The following is a 15,452-nucleotide window of genomic DNA, read 5'->3' as shown; positions in this document are numbered from 1 at the left end:
CCCATGGAGCAGCCTGGAGCTGAGACTCAGATGTGCTGGTTCAGGCACGTGGTGAAAAGTAAGTATTGGGAGCCCCTTGTGTGCCAGGCCCCGGGCGAAGGGGTGTGTGTGTGAACTGGCTCATCCCACGGCTGCCGTAAACACAGAGGCCTCCCTCTCCGCGGGGCTGTCCGCCTGGGTCCCAGGTAAGCCGTAGGAGCAGGGTCAGCGCTGGCCCAGGGCCGCTTTAGCAGCAGAGCCAAGAGGGGATCCAGGTGGTCTGGCCGCAGAGATGGGGCGATTCCACCTCGGCCTCTGGAACCCGCGGACCTGAGAGAGAGACCCTCTCCCGGGGGTGCTCAGGCGTCTGAATGGCACAGGCTGGCTAAGAGGAGCTGGCCGCTGGCTCAGTGGTTGAGCGTTGACCTGTGAACCAGGGGGTTAAGGTTTGATTCCCGGTGGGGGCACAGGCCTGGGCCCCGGGCTTGGTCCCCAGTGTGGGGCATGCAGGAGGCAGCCTGTCAATGTTTTTCTCTCTCCCTCTCCTTTCCTCTCTGAAATCAATCAAAATTTTTTTTTTTTAAAAAAGAAGAAGAGCTGGCCAGGCTCGAGTCCGGGGGGAGGGGGGCTCTCAGAGGGCAGGCAAGTAGGAAAGGCCCAAAGGAAGGTGTGCCTGCAGTTCGCGCCCCGCGGTGAAGCGGAGAGAGCAGCAGCCGAGAGTGACTGGATGCGGCTCCGGCGGGGAAACTGGGCCATTGGGAAGGCGCTGCCTCTGCCCTGGGTCAGCGCCAACGGGCTATTGTCAGGGACCTTCCCGGAGAGAACAGATGGGCATTTCCATCTACGACCGTCCCGATGTGAACGCGTTGCTGGAGCGGCCAGCCCAAAGGAGGCTGTGCCCCGTCCCCTGCACACACGGGGGAGGGGGGTGGGGCTTCCCACATCTATGGGCAAGTGGTTGGTCATTATTTACACGAGTTGCAGTCGCTGCCCGGGTGCCCGGGGAGGAAGGTCCCGGAGTCCTGTTTCCTGTCGCCGATGGAACCTCCGGGTCCATGAAAGAACCACGGATTCCGGTGCTTTCACCGCCTAGAAGAAGCAAGGTCCGTGGCTCAGCATCCGGCCGGTCCCTCTCCAGCCGCCTCTGGCTTCGGGAGCCAGGTATGCGGCCGAGTCATTTCCAAGGGGCCGCGTGTCGCTTGAGACGTGCAGGCTTTGGATGTAGACATCTGAGCTCGAATAGCATCCCGCACGGGACTGCGGCCATGCGCCCGGCCCTCCAGCCTCGGTGGCCGCCTGTGTGAGACGGACCCCACGCTGAGGGGGGTGGGAGGGGGAGATGATGCGTGTTGGCACGGGGCACAGGGCGGGTCTCGGCGTCCCCGCGGTGGGGGCGGCGGCTGCAGGAGGGCTGTGAGCAGCCCCCGTTACGATGGCGTGGAGGCCGGGCCTGTAACTCACACTCACAAATTAAGTCGGTAAGGAATTGGAGGCCGCTACTGCTCGCTGCTGATGGAAAGAAATTGGATCCGATCCCCAGTGTGTTGCTGAGCTAATGGAGACGCTTGTCTGGCTGAGTCCCGGGAAAATGTCCGTGTTTTGAGAAACAGTGTGGTCGATCCTGTAGATTAATGGAAGGACATAGAAAGGCTGGACAGAGAGACACGCGTGGCCCCAGCATGGGTGGTAACATAGACCCGCCATGAGGCAGCCGGCCCCAGAAGTCAAGCTCAGTAGCAACTGCTCCACACAGCCTGCGCCTGGTCAACCGCGACCAGACTCCCTTTCATTCGCCCCCACTTCCAACTCAGAACCGACCGAGAACGCCACGCAGGCTCCCAGGCCCATCGCTCAGGACTCCCCGCTTCTACCGGGCCCGCCTCCAGCTTCCCCCGGGGCAGCCTCCAGCAGGCCCACCTGAGGGTTCGCTCCCCTGTAAAGTGTCCCTCTGCCTGCTGGTCGAGTCTCGGCCAAACACCACGATGGTGGCCGAGCCCCTGGCTGTGGCAGCTCTGGGCGCGTGGCCGGTGCCTTCTCATTGGGGGTAAGGGAGGGGTCTGTTTATTTCTGCAGTCCTGATGCGATCGAGGCGGCCTGCATTAAGAAGACCTTCGCCTGCGTTAAGGAACTCCACAATATTTGTTGAAAGTCAAAATCTGTTGGTATGAACTTTTTAAAGTATGTTTTAAAATATATTTTTATTGATTTCAGAGAGCAAGGGAAAGGGAGAGGGAGATAGAAGCATCAATGATGAGGGAGAGTCATTGATCACCTGCCTCCTGCACACCCCGCTACTGGGGACCCAGCACGCAACCCAGGCATTTGCCCTGACCAGGAATCAAATCGTGACCTCCTGGTTCATAGGTTGGTGTTCAACCACTGAACCACACTGGCCACTTTGAATTATTTTTTAAAACAAGGACACTTTTATTTATTTCCCTTACTGTAAATTTAAAAATTAGAGATTGAGGAAAATGTAGGCAAAGAAGGGACAAGTAAACAAAAATAGTACCTTAGTCTCACTCCCTGTCGGTAACCGTGCTCAGTGTTTTCAGGTATCTGGGTGATGTGACTGGGAACATACACACACACGTACACACACACATTTTTTAATATGAATGTGGTCACACAATTCTCATTTCTACATCTGTTTTCAATCTCACCACATGCATGGGTACAGCGTTCCATGTCTGTGAACATGGAAACAGCCCATTGGCTGAATGTCTGTATGGTGTCCAATCACATGCATGTATCACAATGAGCTAAACCACCTTCAATTAATGGACACAACACTTTCAGGTCACTCAGTAGAGTGTGAATGGGAAAACGCTACCGTACATACTTGTATACGCCTGTCCAGTTGCTGCGTAATGATCTGGTTCTGGAAGGGGAGAGGCTGGCCAACAGGTGTGCACATTCACAATCTCAGCGCTGTTGCTGACTTGCCACCAGGACGCTCAGATCCTGTGGGCACACTGGGCATTGTCTGTGTTTTTTAATGTTGCTACTTGGTGAAAAGCAAGTAATTTTTTAAATTACTGGTAAGAACACACGTGTGTATATATATATATATATACACACACACACACACACACACACACATATACACACACATACACACACACACACACACTTGAGATTCCTTTATGAATTGCCTTTTCATGTACGTGGCTGTTTTCGGCTGGGTATTTTTTCTTGTTGATGTTAAAACGTTGGTGTGTAATAAGATATTAAGCACTTTTGTCATATATGTAATTACGTTTTGTTTTGTTTGTGTTTAGCATGGAAATATCGCTCATTTTTCTCCTTCACGGTGTCTGGCTGCTAGGTCACGGAGAAGAAAACATGTTCCCGTTCCAAGATAATGAAAGGTTTTAAGGTTTTATTTAAATCTCTGATCCAGGACATCTCTCTGGCTGAGTTAAACTCTCATAAAGGTGCGTTAATCCTCTTTGCATATTTAGAATGCCCTTCGGCTGACTTCGACTCTAAATAACAGCTTGTTCAGTATACTATTTGGATGTTAGCATTTTTATTCTGTTCAAATTTTATAGACATTTGCTTGCTCCATTTTCCCCTGAAATCTTATGTTGTTGAGAAGTTCCAACAAGTCTTTTACTGTTTTGTTGTTGTTGTTGCTGTCGTTTTTGCTTATAAGTCACTATTTCTTCCTGTTAAATATTTGTAAGATTCGTTGAGTTTCTTCAAAGTTTGGTAATCTTACCAGGATAGATCTCAGTAGTTGTCATTTGTTCGTCAATGGGCTTGAGCTGTGAGGACCGGCGCTGTGGCAGCCCTGTTGTCATGCTGAGAAAAGACTTTCACTGGTGGTGAGTGATGCCGGGACTGGGGAGACACTGGGCCCTGGACACAGGTCTGGGGTGCTGGAGTCTGTCATGCCCACCCATGCCTTCCCTGGACGTGAGCTAACACAGACCCCTTTTATTTAAACGGCTCTGAGCCGAGTCCTCTGCATCACACACACTTCTGCATCCCAGATGCCTGAGCAAGGGCTTCATGGTTCTTTATTACCATCGAAGGCAGGGGTCAGCCCTCCCTCCCCGCCCTGGGTTCCACTACATGACTTTGGGGTTCTCTAGGAACTTGGCCGTAGCATTTCATTGGCCCTCGGAACCCGCCTGAGGGTGTGGTTTCACTGGAAGTACTACATGAAGCTTTCACCAAGCTAAATGAATGCCCCGCTCTCTCCTTCCTCGGTGAGCAGGGGACTGCCTTCCCAGCTCAGAGTAAACGCTAATGCCCCCCAGGCGTGGAGCGGACGGGGAGGCTCTTCATTTCTCTCCGTCTCAAATGGGCCCTGAATGTCTGCGCCTATAAACTGGGAGCAGCGAGGCACCGAGAGGCCGTGGCACCTCCCCCTAGGCAGCCTGCACTGAGCTCTGCAAGGTGACCGCATGGAGGAGCAGACGGGAGGGGGACGAGGAGGCTGACAAACGCTTTTGTTTTCCTCTGAGGGTGTGCCCATAACACATAATGGCTTCCCTACAGATTCGGTTTTCTTTTTATTTCCCCCAAAAGTTCACGTCTGTATCTGAAGGGCATGGTAGGAAAGACGTGGTCATTTCCCGCTTGTGGCGGGTGATGCTGAGATGCTGGAATGAGCGAGGGGAAATCACTGGTTATGAATCTGGGCGTGGGAGTGGCCTCCCTCCCTCCGTGGGTTCCATTTTCTGGTTAGAGACGATGGTTTAGCGCGCTGGATTCCAGGACAGTGTGCGTGGACTCGCCGCCGACGGGAATCCCTTGTCCGGGATCCCAGACGTTGCCAACCGATACAAGAAGCACTTGGCAGCGTTTCAGCGGGTGCCAGGATTTCATTAGTAACCCCTAAAACCAATTAACTTTTAGAGGCTATGTTCAATACTTCAGAAGAACTCCTGGAAGGTTTAAATCATTCTTACAGCCGATGTCTCCTTAGCGTCATCATCGCGGAAGCAGCACATCGTATCGGATGGGAGGGACAGACATCTGCAAGACGACAGAGGCCCCTGGGCCTGGTGATGACCGACGAGCAGTGAAGCCCTTGCAAACCAAGGTGGGCAGGTGGCTCCAGAGCCCGGCCTCGGATCCCTGCGCAGGAGCAGCGGTCGGGAAGCGGGGACCCCTCCTGGACCACGGGCCCTGGGCTCTGTGCCGTAACCAGGGGCAGCCCCAGCTCACCATTCCTCGCTGGGGCGTGTTGCTTTTCTCTCTAGGATCCAGTTGCCTGTGGTGTAAGATGTGCTTAACAAGGATAACTCTTTTACAGGGTTATACAGATTAAATGAGGTGGTCATAGACAACCTCAGTCGGAGGCCTCATACCAGTAAGTACTCACCAAATACCGCTGCCAGTTCAGTATCGTTCTTAGCATAGCTCAGCACCAGCAACATCCGCATTATTGTAAACACACACACACACACACACACAACAAAGTTAGGTCTCTTGTTGGGGACTCTGGTCATCCATCTCCTGTGACCTCTCACAATCGCGTGCCCTGACTCCACGGGTCCATGACCTTGCTTGTCTCCCATTGAAGGTCAGGTGTGATGTGCTTGGATATCATACCTCAGGCACCACACATAGGAGTCAGAATACAATATGACAAGCAACACAATTTTTTACACGAATATTGTGTCTTATGGCATCCAAGCCAAATGAGTCAGTCGCTCTACAAACCATTAACACACGAGTGTGGCTCAGTTGTTAAGCATCAACCCAGGAACCAGGAGGTCACGGTTGGATTTCCAGGCACATTTCCAGGTTGTGGGCTCCATCCCCAATAGGGGGTGTGCAGGAGGCAGCCGATCAATAATTCTTTTGCATCATTGATGTTTCTCTCCCTCTCTCTCTCTCTCTCTCTCACTCTCTCTCTCTCTCTCCTTTCCTCCCTCTGAAATCAATAAAAGCATATAAAAATATATTTAAAAAAATAAATGAAAGCTATGTGCCCAGAAAAGCAGTGATGTCCCCACTGCAAGTTGATGGCAACTAGAATTTAATTCCCACCCAGAGGCTTCACAGTGATTGTTCATTTCCGGTGACTTTGGGGACGGCAGTGGGACACTCGCTGGGCTGCAGAAAGGGCCTCCGAGGAGAAGTCGAAGTGAGCACAGACACAGCACAGCGGGGAGCTCGTTGGTCCGAAGAACGCGGGTCAGGCCAGGCCGCAGGGGCGGTTTGAACCACGGCCGCGGAGTGGCTGCTCCACCACACGGCCCCGCGGACGGAGTCTGCCTCCCTCCCTTCCTGCTGCAGGCCTTGCGGTGAACACGGGGACCGGGAGGCAATGGGCACCTGCTCACTAAACGAATTCATTGTTTACTTACGCCTCGCTTTACGCTAAAGAAATGACTGGCCAGGAGCACGTAGAGCTGCAAACGACCCCAGGAATCACAATGGGTCATAAACTCCAATTAAACACACATTAAAAATTAATATGGTTCTTAATGAAAGAGAGGCGTCACTTCCATTGGTTTGGTAGTAGCTGCACAGAGCCCTCGACAGCGTGAAGAGGAAGACATTTGTTAGCCGTCTCTCACCTTCATGGAAATGCGCCAAGAGGAAGTGAGTTGAACACCAATATAGGATGCCTGACGTAGACCCAAGAGAGTGATTTCTGGTGACATTGATTTTTAAAACCTTTATCGGGGAAATGTTAGCGGGTCCTACGGTTAAAGATGGAAGGTGGGACGCACATGTCCCTGTCTATGTCCTTCAGAAATGGCGCTAGAATCGCGGCAAAGGAGAATGAGAGACAGATTTGGACAAATGGCCTCGCAGAGCCTAGAAAACTTAACCCTAAACTGGCAGTGGGGACATTAGAGTTAAGCTGGTTTATAGCACATTTCCCTCCCAGGGTCCGATCATTAGTGGCACTGACAGCTTTGGAAGGAGGTTAAAGTGGAACGACTAAGGTGAGGAGCGTTTTTAGACGGCTGTTTCAGAAGCCTCCAGACCGCTAACTCCCATCCCATTCCAGGCGGCCACCTCTGCCCTACGCCTCGCATGGTCCCCGCCTGGAAGGATCCAAAAGGCGCAGGTGCAGCGTTGTCGGCTGCACGACTCGTCCGTCACGTGTGTGTTGGCCCATTTCCCCTCCTTCCTTCACAACCCGATGGGAAGGTTCGGCTCCCTCTGGGATGGACCGCCATGTTCATTAACCAACTGAGCGTGTCTGCGGAGATTCTTGCGGCTGGGCAGGCTGAGCCGGACCTGACCCAGGTGAGTCCATGAACTCCCGCGTGGCTTTGCCCGGCTGTTCACACATTTGTGACCCATGTGGGAGGTCACGGCTCTGTTTGTAGAATTTACCTTTCAGATTAAAGGAGAGGTTTGCAGCCACTCAGACCAGATTGTTGAAGGCAAGCCTTTGATCTTCCCACGCCTCCCACACTTGCCGGTTGGCTGCTTGGTGGGACAGTAAGAGGCAAAGGACCGCTAACCGAATGCTGGTCGCCCGGGGCCATCTGCCTTCAGAGGGAGGAGACGGGGGGAAGTGTCCCCGCTTTTGTACCATCCTCCCCTCTATTGCAGGTGACCCTGTCAGGATCCCTGGATCCCCGTCGACCTTCACTGACGGAAAGGGGCAGATGAATGAGCATCCGAATGAGAGGGGAGCCCAGAGGCCCGTTGGGCTCGGGTCCACAGCTCAGGGCTGCCATTCCCTTGGGCCAGTGACACCCCCTCTGAGCCCGAGTTCCTGGCCTGCGAGGTGAGGTCCGCCTGCTCTCAGAGGTCCCGAGAGGGTTACCTGAGGCCAGGCACCCGCGGGGCTCAGTGGCTGCTCTTGCCCTCTGCACGGCCTCACCTGTGACCCTGCAACCGCGGACTCCGCCTCTCTTTTTATTTATTTGTTTTTGATTTCAGAGAGGAAGGGAGAGGGAGAGAGATAGAAACTTCAATGATGAGAGAGAATCATGATTGGCTGCCCCCTGCACACCCCACACTGTGGATCCACCTGCAACCTGGGCATGTGCCCTTGACTGGAATCAAACCTGGGACCCTTCAGTCCACAGGCCGATGCTCTATCCACTGAGCCAAACCAGTGAGGTCTCCACCTCTCTTTTGACAAGGTGACCACTTCAGGCGAGACCACATATGGCTCGATGGGGACCCATCACACGCATCCTTACGTGGCCAGCACGGGAACCCCGACGTGGGAGGAGCAGGGAACACAGAGAGCCGAGGAACAGGTGATCTCCAGGCCCCCCGGCCGGTGAGTAAGAGGTGGGTCCCGCACTGGAACCACCTGGGGCGGGTGTAGGCACGCTCTCACCTGTGCGATTCTGCGGAGCAGGTTGGATGGGGAGCCAGCTCCCCCCGGCCCTGAGCTGGGATCAGCCACTCACTAAGTCACTTCTCTGTTGTGATGACCTTCGAACATTTGACGGCTGCCCCTCCAGTGGCTTGAAGCTGAGACTCCATTCCCCCCATTCCCACCTCAAATGCCGTGTTTTCCGGGCACCAGCACCCACGAGGAGATGAAGGGCTTGGGTCATTGGCCAAGGTCAAGTTCAAGGGCATTGGAAACTGTCTCCTCTCTGGGGGCTGCTCCTTGAACCCACAGAACGCTGGGCTCTAAGATCCTAGATGGCCTTGCCACAGCCTTGGTAACAAGCGCTGGGCTCACTTAGTCATCCTTGCACACCTGTGTGAGCTTAAACAGTGTGAAGACAGCAGTGACCACCGATGGCCCATTTGCTCGTGGCCACGCCCCCTGATCTTGGAGCAGGTTTTGCACGCCTACTTACTAGTATTTCACTCAACAAAGTGCATTCCGCTCACACACAAGGCAGATCCAAGGCTGCCATTTTCCTGTAACTTCTCCATTTGTATGTGCAGCCCTGGGCTGGTAACCCACATCCTCCGTGTGTGTGTGTGTGTGTGTGTGTGTGTGTGTGTGTGTAGGGCCTTCATTGGTGGGTATCCTCAAGGAAAGGGGAGCTTTGCAACACTAATTAGTAAAGATCAGCGTGAACGCAGGGCCAATGAGAACAAGATGTCCCTGGAAATAAAACTCTGGACACCATCAAACCAATCTGACCCCAGGGCGAGTGAGGAGACCTGGGTTCTGACGAGGGACCATTGCTTTGCGTTGCTCAGTGTTGCCTGTGGGCCCGGGGGTCAGGGCGGCTGCAGGTACAGGCACTGGCTTCGAGCACATCTCTGCGGGCTCAGGACCCGATTCCCAGATGGAGACGGGCAGATGGAGCCGCACACATATGGGGAGGGCGGGGGGCTCGGTCTCTCGGAGAAGGAGTAACATCTTATTCCCAGATGGAGGGGTCAAGGCCGTGGGTATTTTTGGTCCTTTGAGTTGGAGGACAACGTCATTCCCAGACCTGGTCGGCAGCCCTCTTGGGCGTGATGGGGTTTCAATGTGGGCCGGGAGGGCTGTGGCTGCTGCCACCCGATCCTGTTACAGAAATAACAGCCGGCGCTCTGTGTGTCTGTGACGTATGACTCAGGGGCGCTGCCTGCAGGGAGTGCGTGCGGAAGAGCCGTGGGATAATTTTAGAGGAGAAAGCGGAATAAACTCCCTTCCCCGCAGCAGAGCACAGGGAAGAGGATCGCTGCCTTCACCTGTCAAAGACGCACCCAGCAGGCAGCTCAGGGCAACTGGTAAACCCGGCAGCAGAAGCCTAACCCCAGCCAGGTAGTTCCGTTCGGATACACTAACGGGGGCTGGCCGCAGAAAAGACACCGGACATCTTAATGTGGCCTCGTGTGTTATATGCCAGTTCCTGGTGGCAGAAACTTAGGAGTGATCAGAAACTCGGCTTCCCACTGCTTGGCTGCAGCTCCAGCATCTGAGTGAACTGGTAAACCCGGCAGCAGAAGCCTAACCCCAGCCAGGTAGTTCCGTTCGGATACACTAACGGGGGCTGGCCGCAGAAAAGACACCGGACATCTTAATGTGGCCTCGTGTGTTATATGCCAGTTCCTGGTGGCAGAAACTTAGGAACAATCAGAAACTCGGCTTCCCACTGCTTAGCTGCAGCTCCAGCATCTGAGTGAGAAGGAGCTAAATTCCACCCTCTGAAACACTTAATCACATGGATTAGAGGGGAAGTGGGCCTAATGTCACTTTATCTTTTTTTAATGAAAACACTGCCACCAGCTGGTTAATAAATGGCGCTGACTATGTTTTTATTGAGTGAAAAAAAGCAAGTCGTTTCCCCTTCATTTAAAAGGGGAGCGCAGTTTCGAGTAGAGGACATTTTTCCTCTTTTCATAAAAATTAATAGCCTCTCGCAATGCCTGTCATGCTCAGTCCCTCGCAGGGTGAAGAGACCCGAGAAAACCCGTGCTCCCGCCCCCGCGTGGGGTCCCGACCGGGAGCGTTTCGGAGGCCCGGTGGTCACCATGGGAATTGCCCAATGTCACGGTTTCCGTCCAGTGACTCACAGGCACCAGGCTCCTCGCTTCCCTACAGGTCAGAGGGCCGGGTGGGACCCGACACCCCGCAGGGGTCCTCCAGTTGCAATGGGGGATGACGGCCCCCAGACACCGCCGGACTTCGGGGGCGGCCCTCCTCCCCCAGGGCAGCAGGGTCCAGCTACCTCTGCGTCTGCGCGTGACATGCTCCACTCCACGGGACCTCGCTGTAGAGCACGTGCACGTGACCTGAGGTTTTTTCCAGGTGCTACCACACAGAGCAGCAGAAAAGAAGAAAATGAAAGCAACTCCACCTGGGAAGCAGGAACGAGACCCCAGGGCCTCCAGCCGACCGAGCTGCAGAGCAGGAGCGCCATCACCGACGCGCATCCCAGGCGGCCGGGCTGGGAGCAGGGTCTGTCACTGCGTGTGGCCGCGCCCTTCCCCGGGAGGGGGCCTGTGAGGGGCCTCCTGGGTCAAGGGCGCATGCTGAGCAGGGGGCAGGAGTGGGGCGCATGGGGCGCAGTCCGGGCTCCTCCTCCAGGCGGCAGAGTGGACCTTCAGGGTCAGGGAACCTTGGCTGCAGAGAAGGGCCTGGCCCTGGAGCCCCCCTGATGCAGGACCCCCTGGAAGCCAGGTGCAGGGGCCCAGGGGCTGTGTAGGGCCTCGGCCCCAGCGACCACAGCATGAGGGCGGGTGGCCTCGGGTGGCCCATGCCGGCGCGTCCCACCACGGGGTGCTCTGTGCTCCGTTTTCTTAGGCTCTATTCCTGGAAGTGGGGTCAGGGGGTCAAACGGCAGTTTCCTGTTTAGTTGGGTTTTTTGTTTTTTTGAGGAAACTCCCTCCTGTTTTCCATAGTTGCTGCACCAGTCTGCATTCCCACCACGGTTTCATTTCATTTGGTTTTCCAGTGTATGAGTCATACACAACTAGGAAGGGCTATCATTTCATGACAGATACTTATTAACCTATTGCAATATTTTCCCAGCCAAGAGACCAACTCAAGTTAAGTCCAGCGGCTTGGCCATAATAAGGTAAATAATTGCGACTCAATTAATTAATCAAGCATTTATTGAACTCATCACACATATGGCTCTCACTCACCCCTGGTATCATATCCCTAAAATACTTGATTTAAGGGATTTTCATAGATGTGTTTTGTTTCCATGCACTGCACTGCTAAACGCAAACACAGTTTCAGATGTTGGGAAAAGAAATAAAATAAGTGCACTCAGTGTGGAAAATTGGGAAACAAGACAAAGTGTAAACAAACACAAATCCTGTCACCGGAGACAATCTGCTTTAACTTTGTAGTTGATTTTCTCCCTGGCTTTTCCACATCTTTTTTTTCCCCACATCTTTTAAAAATGCGTTTTTAGAAAATACCTTCATCTATGCCGGTTTTGTAGCTTGATTTTTTTCATGAAACATAGCAAAAGCTTTTTCAATATCATCAAATATTTAGCAAAACACATGGAATGTTTGCACCGTATTCCGTTATGTGATTACACTCGAACGTATTTACCCATCATCCTCTCATGCAAATGCTCATTTTCAGTGAAAATGTGCCGAGTGCCACCTGTGTCAGGGGCCGCGAGGGGCGGGCATCTGACTGTGACTTCCTAGCTTCATGGATGTTGGGGTGTTGGGTATATTCTCCCTACAGCTTTAATGACTGCATTCGGATAAGCTGCTGCAAAGTCACTGTCCATGGAAAAGATGAACATATTTCTGGGCCAATTTTTATTTGAAAATTTTCAAACCCACAGCAAAAAAGTAGAAATAGTATAAGAGCATTTTGCTTAGATTCACCAACTGTGAACATTTTGCACTGTCCCGCTCTCTTCCTCTCTCCCCACACATGCACACATGTACGCACACACAATTACATGCACATGCACCGGGGTCTTCGCCTGGAGCCTTTACTTCCCCGAAAGTACCTCGCAGAGGTCATGGTGCTCCCCTCGCACCTACACACTAATCCGCACCGGCGCCTGCTCCAACATGAAAAATGAGCATTTACCTAGGCCAGCAGGGAACGAAGGCGCGCCTTCCTGCTTCATTGTCCAGCAGATGAGATGCGGGCGCAGGGATCCTGCCAATTCCCACAATCTGTACGGAATTGCAAAGCGCTGCCTCTGCATTCGGCTTCTCTGTCCAGCCCTGCTCCTCCTGACGTGTCCGCTCAGTGTTGCAAGAGCGCAGGCTGGCTGGCGTCCGTGCGTGAAGACCAACGGCTTCGGAGTTGATCACTTCTCTCCCACCCACACGAGAGTAATTCCTACGAGTGATGCCCCTATGGCTGCCCACAGCAGTGTCCGGGCGCTGTCTGCAATCCCCCTGGTGGGAAGTTCAATGATTGGGAGGTCACTTATCTGCAAACGGAAGGGGTCGCTGACTCTCTCTGTGACAAGGCATGCCATGGAAGCTGTGAGTCCATCTGTGGCCAAGGAGCGGGATCAAACAAGGAACAAGAGATGCTTCCAACCACCCTGACAGGCAGGGCCTGGGAGGCGTGGGGGGAAGGGACGTTGGCAATTGCACCCACTGTCACTCACACGGGGGCTTTGGGGCTAAACACGTGGGCGTGCACCCTGGGTAGTCTCCACAAGGTCATCGCAACCAGTTCTCGGCGAGGAAAGATGATGGATGATGTACTTTATCTTGCAACAAATGCAGTAAATCTTATCCCAAGTAAATGAGCCAACAGTCTGCACTGATTAATGGTCTTCATGATCAATAGTCTTTGTCCAAGCCCCACACTCATCTTCAACAATCTTGTCATCGGCAATACACGTGTCCCATTTTCCCTTGCGGTTGTTGATTAAGGGGGTTAACCGTCTGCTGCAATAGAGCGGGTCTTCGAGCCCATCTTCAATGTTTGGGGGAACCATGAACCTGTTCTCTTTATCCAAGTGATGGCTCTTAATGTCCCTCCTTGGAGAAAAACAGTAATTGAGCCGGGAACAGGAAACTCTGACCAGTCCCTTCTCCCACCCAAGTCAGCTAGTATGCATGCATCAGGACAACAATTTAAGGCAACTTTCCATTTTATTAAAATGTAACCAAAAATAAGCAAGAAAGCACCATGTTATTCAATGTATCATCTTTATCTCTCTATTTACTGCTTGGTTTGGAATACTTCCAGCTGTAAATAACTTAAATAATGGCCATCAATAAGCTTAGCTTGGAATTTGTTTCACCCATCAGACAATAATGTAGGAGGTGGCCACCTGGGGCTGGTACAGGTGCCCCTAGCACCTAGGCCAGTCTACATTCCCATCTTTGCACGCCAGTGCCTTTATGGCAATCCTCATCACCATCATGCTTGCCATCTCCTGCCACAGCTGACCCCTGCAGCCTGGCATCAAGCAGGAAGGAACAAAAAACAAATGGGGAGAAGTGAAGGAGCGGCACATCTACCACTTCTAGCTGCAAGAAAGTCTGGAAATGTGTCTGATTTAGCTGATTATCTTGTGCCTGCAACCCAATCAGGAAAAGGGTAATAGATGCTGCCTAGGTTACAAGAGGACTTGGATAGACACTTCAAAACGAAGGAGCAGGCTATTTGAGGGGAGAATGCTTGACGCACGTAGCCAGTGCAACGGACTACAGCAGCTGTATCAGCAGTGCTCACATCCCTGACCCTGCACCATTTCTGTGCACACCTGATCGTGGGGAAGGGATTGTAATGAGAACAGAGCCACCGTTGTCTGACAATTACTCACCTTGCTAACTATAAATGAAACATTTTCGTAAAAACCTGGGGAACTGGAAGATGAAACAGGCTGTAAAAAGATGAGATGCCTTGATGGGCCCATGACTCAGAAAAGAAATACATTTTGAGAACAGAACAGGGACAGGACATGCTTTGATTTGGTTGCTGTGCCGGGACCCTGACCCTCTCCAGGCATTTGCCTCAGGAACGCTGACCATTCTCTGGTCCCAGGAACGGGCTGAGCTGTCTGTAACATCATAGAAGACTAGAGGCCTGGGGCATGACATTCATGCACTGGGGTGGGGGGAGTCCCTCAGCCCGGCCTGTGCCCTCTCGCAGTCTGGGAGCCCTCGGGGGATGTCCGGAGCGGGACTACGCCACAGTCGGACATCCTTAGTGCTGCTGCAGAGGCGGGCCACTGCACTCACCAGCCCTCAGCCTGGCTTGTGGCTGAGCGGCCTCCCACTTTGGGTGCGCACTGATCACCAGGGGGCAGTTCCTGCATTGAGTGTCTCCCCACTGGTGGTCAGTGTCCATCATAGCGACCAGTCATTCCACTGTTGGGTCAATTTGCATATTACCCTTTTGTTATATAGGGTTAGCGGCCTTGTTATCAACTCAGAGCTCCTGAAGGCCGGCTGCAGACGCTCCCCTCCCCTTTCCCTGTTACATTTGCAGCTCGCAGCTGCAGGCAGCTATCTTCTCCCTCGTGTGTATATGACTAGCCACCCGGCGAGGGGGCTCAGAGCAGAATTTCCAGGTTCACCAACCACTCTCCCACACTGCCGGCATTATTGGAATAAACGCTCATATAGGATTCAACCCTGTCTCAGCTTAATTTGGCTCAAGTAGTGACAGGCGGCCTCTGTCCCACTGTGTCCGGTTTCAACTCCTATAGGGCATGGGCCCGTCTCTTCGTTGGAGGCTGCCCCAGGCTGCTGGCGTGCCCTTTGCCCATCTACAGGGAGAGAAGGGAAGTGATTGGGAATTCACACCCCACCCCCGGAATCGCCCTTAACCAATCCTATAAGTGCTTATTTCCACAGCTTCGAGGGGGGGGGGGGGCGCTAGGCCAAAATTGTAGGTCTGGAGCCCGGCCCACCCTGACTTGGCCCCCTGGCCTCCCGGGCCCACCTCCCCATTCCTCCACCAGTTTCCCTGGGACCACTTCTTGATAAACGACTTTCCCAGACATCCTCATCCCGGGAGCTGCTCGCAGGGACCCGAACAAAAACATCAGCCCCATCCCTTTAGCCCCATCTGTACATCCACACGCGCCTCTCCCCCGGGACAGCCCTGAAATGGTAAGAAGACAGCCTCACGCATTGTTGAACGTGCCCGTGCCCTGTCTGACCATCAGGTGCTGTGTGGCTCA

At 53.3% G+C, this 15,452-nt stretch overlaps 1 long non-coding RNA gene across 1 annotated transcript; it reads left to right on the top strand.

Annotated features, from left to right (window-relative positions):
• Positions 1–8,058: 8,058 nt before the first annotated feature.
• On the top strand, positions 8,059–10,735 carry LOC107181422. Its single transcript, XR_001512123.1, has 3 exons — positions 8,059–8,197; positions 10,256–10,417; positions 10,625–10,735. It is a non-coding gene; the product is annotated as an uncharacterized LOC107181422 (long non-coding RNA).
• The last annotated feature ends 4,717 nt before the right edge of the window (positions 10,736–15,452 follow it).

This window comes from Myotis davidii, unplaced genomic scaffold (assembly GCF_000327345.1).
Source record: "Myotis davidii unplaced genomic scaffold, ASM32734v1 scaffold72, whole genome shotgun sequence".
Taxonomy (NCBI): domain Eukaryota; kingdom Metazoa; phylum Chordata; class Mammalia; order Chiroptera; family Vespertilionidae; genus Myotis; species Myotis davidii.
The sequence above is the reverse complement of the archived record's forward strand: the minus strand, read 5'-3'. Positions and strand labels throughout refer to the sequence as shown.